The sequence below is a fragment of the Ceratotherium simum genome, chromosome X, assembly GCF_057802395.1.
Source record: "Ceratotherium simum simum isolate JZ-2026a chromosome X, ASM5780239v1, whole genome shotgun sequence".
Taxonomy (NCBI): Eukaryota; Metazoa; Chordata; class Mammalia; order Perissodactyla; family Rhinocerotidae; genus Ceratotherium; species Ceratotherium simum.
Window position 1 is genome coordinate 541,408 of NC_141940.1, and position 7,058 is coordinate 548,465.

General features: G+C 41.0%; 1 pseudogene; it reads right to left on the minus strand.

The window, feature by feature from the left end:
• Nucleotides 1-4,680: 4,680 nt before the first annotated feature.
• On the minus strand, nt 4,681-5,615 carry LOC147911686 (olfactory receptor 1D2-like; annotated as a pseudogene).
• Nucleotides 5,616-7,058: the final 1,443 nt, after the last annotated feature.

A 7,058-nucleotide genomic window follows, 5' to 3' on the forward strand; every position in this document is an offset into this window, starting at 1 on the left:
TCTTTTCAAATACCATGTCTACTCAGTCAAGGGAAACAAAAAATTAACAAATGGGACTACATCAGACGAAAGAGCTTCTGCAAGGCAAAGGAAACCAGGAGCAAATGAAAAGACAGGCAAGCAACTGGGAGAAAATATTTGCAAATAATATATCTGACAAGGGGTTAATCTCCAAAATATATAAAGAACTCATACAAGTCAACAACAAAAAAACAAACAACCCAATCAAAAAATGGGCAGAGGTGGGGCCCGCCTGGTGGCAGAGCGGTTAAGTGTGCACGTTCCACTGCTGCAGCCCGGGGTTTGGATCCCGGGTATGCACCGCTTGTCAAGCCATGCTGTGGCGGCATCCCATATAAAGTGGAGGAAGATGGGCACAGATGCTAGCCCAGGGCCAGTCTTCCTCAGCAAAACGAGGAGGATTGGCAACAGATGTTAGCTCAGGGCTAATCTTCCTCACACAAAAAAAAATGGGCAGAGGATATGAACAGACATTTTTCCAAAGAAGATATACAATTGGCCAACAGGCATATGAAAAGATGTTCAACATCACTAATCATTAGGGAAATGCAAATCAAAACTGTGATGAGGTATCACCTTACACCTGTTAGAATGGCTATAAACACCAAGATAAAAAATAGCAAGTGTTGGAGAGGACGTGGAGAAAAGGGAACCCTCATACACTGCTGGTGGGAATGCAAACTAGTGGAGCCACTATGGAAAATAGTATGGAGATTTCTCAAAAAATTAAAAATAGAAATACCTTATGATCCAGCTATCCCACTTCTGGGTATTTATCCAAAGAAATTGAAATCAACAATTCAAAGAGGCTTATGCACCCCTATGTTCACTGCAGCATTACTCACAATAGCCAAGATTTGGAAGCAACCCAAGTGCCCATCGACTGATCATTGGATGAAGAAGATGTGGTACATTTATATACAATGGAATACTCCTCAGCCATAAAAAAATACAAAATAATCTCATTTGCAGCATCATGGATGAACATTGAGGGTATGATGTTAAGCGAAATAAGCCAGACAGAGAAAGACAAGTACCATATGTTTTCAGTCATATGTGGAAGATAAACAAACAATGGACAAATAGAACAGATTAGTGGTTACCAGAGGGGAAGGGGGTTAGAGGGTGGGCATAAGGGGTCAAGGGGCACATATATATAGTGAGTGACCAATAATAATGTACAACTGAAATTTCACAATGTTATAAACTATTATGACCTCAATAAAAATAAAATAAAAAACCTTAGGCATGACAATGGTTTGTGGCCCTCCAAGGCACAACTCTATCAGACAAAATCTTATTCCTTAGTATTTAATTTATTTCTCTCATTGGGTTTCCTTTGGTATCACATGAACAGCATTGACATTAAGTTCATGGAAGATACACAAGAGGCATGCAAGATCAGTGCTGCAAAACCTTGGCGAATAGATGGCTGTGATTGGAAGACTTTCTCTTCATCACTGGCTCCATCAAAAAGTCCTCTCATGAGAGATGGCTTATGTGTGCCTATTGGCTTCCATTAGCTGACTTGTGAGGGTTGTTTATGTTTATCTCTCAGTGCTTTTGTGTGTCATTTGGGCTTTGAGAATTAAATAAAAATAATTTATATTTTGCTAAAAAAAAGTTTAATAGAATGAGTAGGATCTAGTGTCTTCTGGTAAAGCAGATCTTTGATTCTACTTCTTCTTTGTTTGTTCATTGATCAGATTCATTTTTCTACCTCGCCTTGAGTTGCGTGTATTATTTTCCGTAATTTCCTAGAAAATGGCCCATCCCATCTAGAGTTTAAAATTGATTGTCATAAAACCATATGGAGTACTTTTATGAATTTAAAAAAAGTCCTCCATACTTTTATATCTGTTGTCTTCTCAGACAAATGAGAAGATTGTCTCTCAAATGAGATTGTAATTTGTAATTTGTAACATTGTTTATCTGGATTTTTCTTCTTTATCTATATTGTGTTGGTCTTTTCAAAAAACTGGATCTTGGTTTGCTTGCCTTATTCTACATAGTTTTCTCATGCTCCTGCTTTTATCTTTATCACTTTCCCTCTTTTGTGTTTTGTTTTTGTGTTTCTCTCACCATTTTTATAGCTTCTGGACTTGAACGCTTGGTCAATTTATACAGAATATTTTTTATTAATTAGTTAAACCATTTAAGGTTGTTATTTGCCCTATGAATATGACTTTGGCCATGTCTCATAGGTTTCTTCTCTTTTTGAAGATGATTCAATACCAGGGTCATGGTAGCTTCTTAAAAATTAGTTAGTTTTCCATCTTTGGAATACATCACATTATGGTACTTGTATATTCCATGAACATTAAAAAATAAACATTGTCTATAAAACACTGCAAGTCAGGAGTCTTTTTACAGGAAATTTTTTTTATGTCTTTTTGGATTTTGGTATCTGAGAGTTGAAAAAGGAATTTCAGTGTGAGTTTAATTTGTATTTCTCAAATTATGAGTGAAATTGATTGTCTCTTCTTATGTTCAAAAACCACTTGTATTGCTCTTTCTATGAATTTGTGTTTATTTCCTTGTACATTTTTCTATTGCGTTATCATTGTTGATAATTTACAAGGAGCATCAACTACACTAACAATGAGAAACGAGTTAAGATAGATATATACACATCCTCACATACTTATTTGCCAATCTACCAATGTAGTGAATTACAGTGTGGTAAATTACATATTTTTAGTCTTTCATTCATCCCATATTTACTGAGCACCTACAAACATCACATGAATAAGACAGGAAAAATCCCTGGCCTCATGGAGACGGGGGGTAAAAAGAGCTAAAAAATTTTTATATATATTGTAATTGCAAGTAGTGATAAGTGCTAAGAGAAAAGGGAGGGTGAGTGGTAAGTCACGGTGTGATATTCTTTTAACGGGTGATTTGTGTCTTTGTTTTCTTTTTTTTTCTGTATGTGTATGTGTGTGCATGCACACGTGTACTGTTATTTTCCAGGTTTATGTCAGTCATATTGATTTTGAAGAATGAATTAGTACACTTGCCATCTTTTCCATGCTCTTTAACCTTTTAAATAACATGGGAATATTCTGTTTCTTGATGTTTTGATGAAATAAAATCTGGACCTGATTTCTCTTTCTCTTTGGACTAAATCTCTGGCCACCTTTTATTTCCTCTTTGGTTTTAGTGTAAACAAATTTCCTATCTCTTCCTGAGTGGATTTTGGAAATTAATATATTCCTAGAAGATTTCCCATTTCATCTGCATTTAAAATTGTTGTGCACTTTAAACCTTTAGTCTTCATTCCCTCTCTCCTTCCTAATCTTATCTATTTTTGTTAGATCTTTATATCTTTAACCAAACTACAATTTCATTGTGCACACAGATCCTGTGGGTCAGGAATTAGGACAGAGCACAGTGGAGATGTGTTGTCTCTGCTCTATGATGTCTGGGACCTCAGCTAGGAAGACTCAAGCAGATGTGGGCCAGAATTCCCCAAGGGCTCTCTCACTCACAGGCCTCCTGTCTGTCTGGGATGACTGGAAGGCTAGGATCTGTGGACCAGAGCACCTCCACATGCCCTCCCGCCCATGCAGCTTGGCTTCTTCACAGCGTGGTGACCTCAGGGTGATCCATCTTCTTACAGGCGGCTCGGGCCTCCCAGAGCACACAGTCCAGGTAACAATCCAGAAGTTTCACCGCCTTCCATAACTCAGCCTTGGAAGTCACATAGCATCACTTCCACTGTATTCCATTGGTGCAAGCAGTCACAAGCCAGCCCAGATTCAAGGGTTGGGGACACAGACCCCACCTCTCGAGAGGAGGCTGCAAAGGCCATCATGTCGCAGAGCATGTGGGATGAACTATCGTTATGTCCATCACTGGAAAAGACACTCAGCCACACTATCGTGATTACTGTCATATGCACATGTTGAGAAATGTCAGTAAATCCGTTCTCTTCACTTGAACTAGAAATGTTCTTTGCGAAGTCAGCAGGCAAGTCTATGGCCCGAGAAGTGTGTTGACATATCATGATCCACGCAGGAGTTTGAAGGGATGCCCATCTCTTTCTCTACTTGGCTCACAAGCCTACTGAGTGTGCCGTGAAGTCACAACCAGTGCATCTACTGCCACCTGGTGATAAGGGCCTCCAATTACAGATTTTGTTCTCTTGAGAAGTGACGGGAACCTCTTTAGTTCCATCCAACAAATCATAGGAACACAAGCAGAAATTGAGAATGCCATCATTTCTCTGATGACATTCCTCACCTAGAAAATGGGGGATAATAACAGTATCTCCATCACAGAATGTTTTAGGCATTAAATCAGTAAATATGTATGCTCACTTAAAACAGTGCCCAGCACAAAATAAAATGCTCCATTACCTATTATGCTTCATTCCACTAATGGTAAAAATTCATGGGGCAGGCAGGGCTTGAGATAGATCTAGAAGGACATATAGAATGAGTTGAAAATTAAGTCCTCATGCAAACAAGCTGTCCCCTGAGAGCATGGCACACAAGAGTCACTCAGGGAGTGCTGGTTGAATGAGCAGATGAATGTGATGACAGCAGAAACGTGGGGCCGAGCTGAACACCTGGCAGATTGATCTTACGGACAGTCCCTTCCCACATAAAAGGGAGGAGAAGAGGAGACATTATTTCTCAGAAGCAGGAGATGCTGTCACCAAGAGGAAACCTTTCCCCAGCTGAGAAGGATCCTTAGGGCCCCCTTCATGTCCTTATTCCTTAGGCTATAAATGAAGGGGTTGAACATGGGAGCCACCACTGCATACAGTACCATGGCCACTGAGTCCTTGGCTGTGTAGGAGGAGGAAGGTCGCAGATACACCCAGAATAGGGTCCCATAGAACAATGACACCACAGAAAGGTGGGAACTGCAAGTGGAAAAGGTTTTCAGCTTTCTCTGGGGAGAATGAAGCCTTATGATGGCTAAGAAAATGTGCATGTAGGAGAGAGAAGTAAAGAAGAAGGGAGTGACAAAAAGAAAGCTCCCCAAGGTATAAACAACCAAATCGTTGATGTGGATATCTGAGCAGGAAAGCTTTAACAATGCATAGAGCTCACAGAAAATTTGGTGAATTCTGACACTTGCACAGATGACTGTGTATCCATCAAGAGGGTGTTGATCAAGGGATAGATGTTTGTGATAATCAGAGCCACAGACACTGACGTGATACAGAATTTGGGGCTCATGGTTGTGGTATAGTGAAGAGGGTGACATATAGCTACATATCTGTCATGCCATCACTGCCAAGAGAACACGGTCTACTTCTAGAAACAAAATTAGGAAATACATCTGAATGAGGCATCTGACATAGGGAATGGATTGGCTCTGGGTTTGCATGTTTAGCAGCATCTTTGCTGTAGTGACAGAGGTGAAGCAGATGTCAACACAGGACAGATTAGGTATGAAGAAGTACATGGGGGTGTGAATGTTGGGGGTAGCGCAGATGGCCAGAATGATGAGCAGGTCCCCACCATGGCAACCAGATACATGGACAGGAATAGGCTGAAGAGGAGAGGCTGATGCTCAGGCACTTCTGACAGTCCCAGGAGGAGGAATTCCGAGATGACAGTAAAGTTGCTTTTAGCCATGGCTTCTGGTTTCTGTAAATATGCGTTAGGAATACATCTGTCAACAAAACCAGAGGCAATCTGGGAAAACATGCACGGCAACCTTCATCATTGGTTGGAATCATATTTTGTGACACTGGGGTGGTAAGGACAAGAGAGTGTGGGGCTGTCTGGTCACCACAGAATGCAGAAGGGGTGAGCTGAGGCTTTCCTTGTGACTTATCTCAGTGAGAAACTCCTCTTGCTTCCCAAGAGTAAAGAAGAACCAGGTAGAAAAGAAGACAAAGAGAACAAAAAGTAATGCCTGGTTTGGGGACAGTGGGTGGAGGTAGCCAGGGCAGTTGAGTTGTCACAATGGGTGCATTGGTTGGATCCCTCTGGACCTTTTTATTTCATCCATGTAGGGGTCTGATTGATGACCATAAGGCAAAATTCTGTGTTTGTGTGTGTACACTTAGACACAGACACATATACTTCATAGACATATATATTCATATGTATGTATCATGAAAAGATGCGTGAAAGGATAGTCACCAAAAAGCTAACTAACAGTGGCTATCTCTGTGGTGTGAGATCTTAACTTGCATCTTTTTTCAACAATAAACATGTATCAATTTTCCAAACTATGCTCCATGGATGTTAACATGTCTTTCAAGAGGTTTCTGTGATAAACTAAGTTTGAGGCTGTAGGGCCTGGGCCTTGCTTGTTCAGCAAGAGCCCACGAGTCCATTGCAAACATGTGTCCTTCTGGCTCCCTTCTGGGCAGGAAGCCCAGCTGCTGGGATTTGTAACAATCCTGGGCCTGGCCAGCCTGGATCCTGCCTTTTCTCACTTAAGGAACATCATGTCTTAAAGGGACACAGAGCCCCTCCATGTGAGCTACTGTTCCTGGGAAAGCTGGTTGTACCAGGAACAGCCCCTCTTGGCCACCATATAGCCTTTGTGTCCCCTGTCTATATAAGCAACCCCCTCCCTGCCCGCGATTGTGGGTGCACATCGCTGTCCAGCCAGCTGCCACTGGACCTCCCTGTAAGTAACTCCCAATAAACCTATATGTCTCGTTCACTGTCTCTGGTCTTTTCTTTGGTCTTTCTGCAACCTATCCCACACTGCTGACCCAACTGGGCATGCGGCCAGAGGCACAAGCACTACAGAGGCTCAAGGCTCATGAAGCCTAGTCATACATGAGGATGTGTCTAAAAAGTTATTTCGCTGTGTTTTTGTCTCTCCTTCTCAGGTTCATGTCATGGAATCCACAAAGGCTAAATGCTCATGTGGTATGATTCCACTAGATAGACATATACTCTCATAAATCTGAAATTGAGATGAAATGGAAAACTTAGTAAAATCTGATTTTAAAATATTGACTCAAGAAGATGCAGATGATGAATAGACAAATACTCATGGAAGAAATTGAAGATTTCATGCATCTCTACCTAAAAATAGACCACATGCTTTTAATC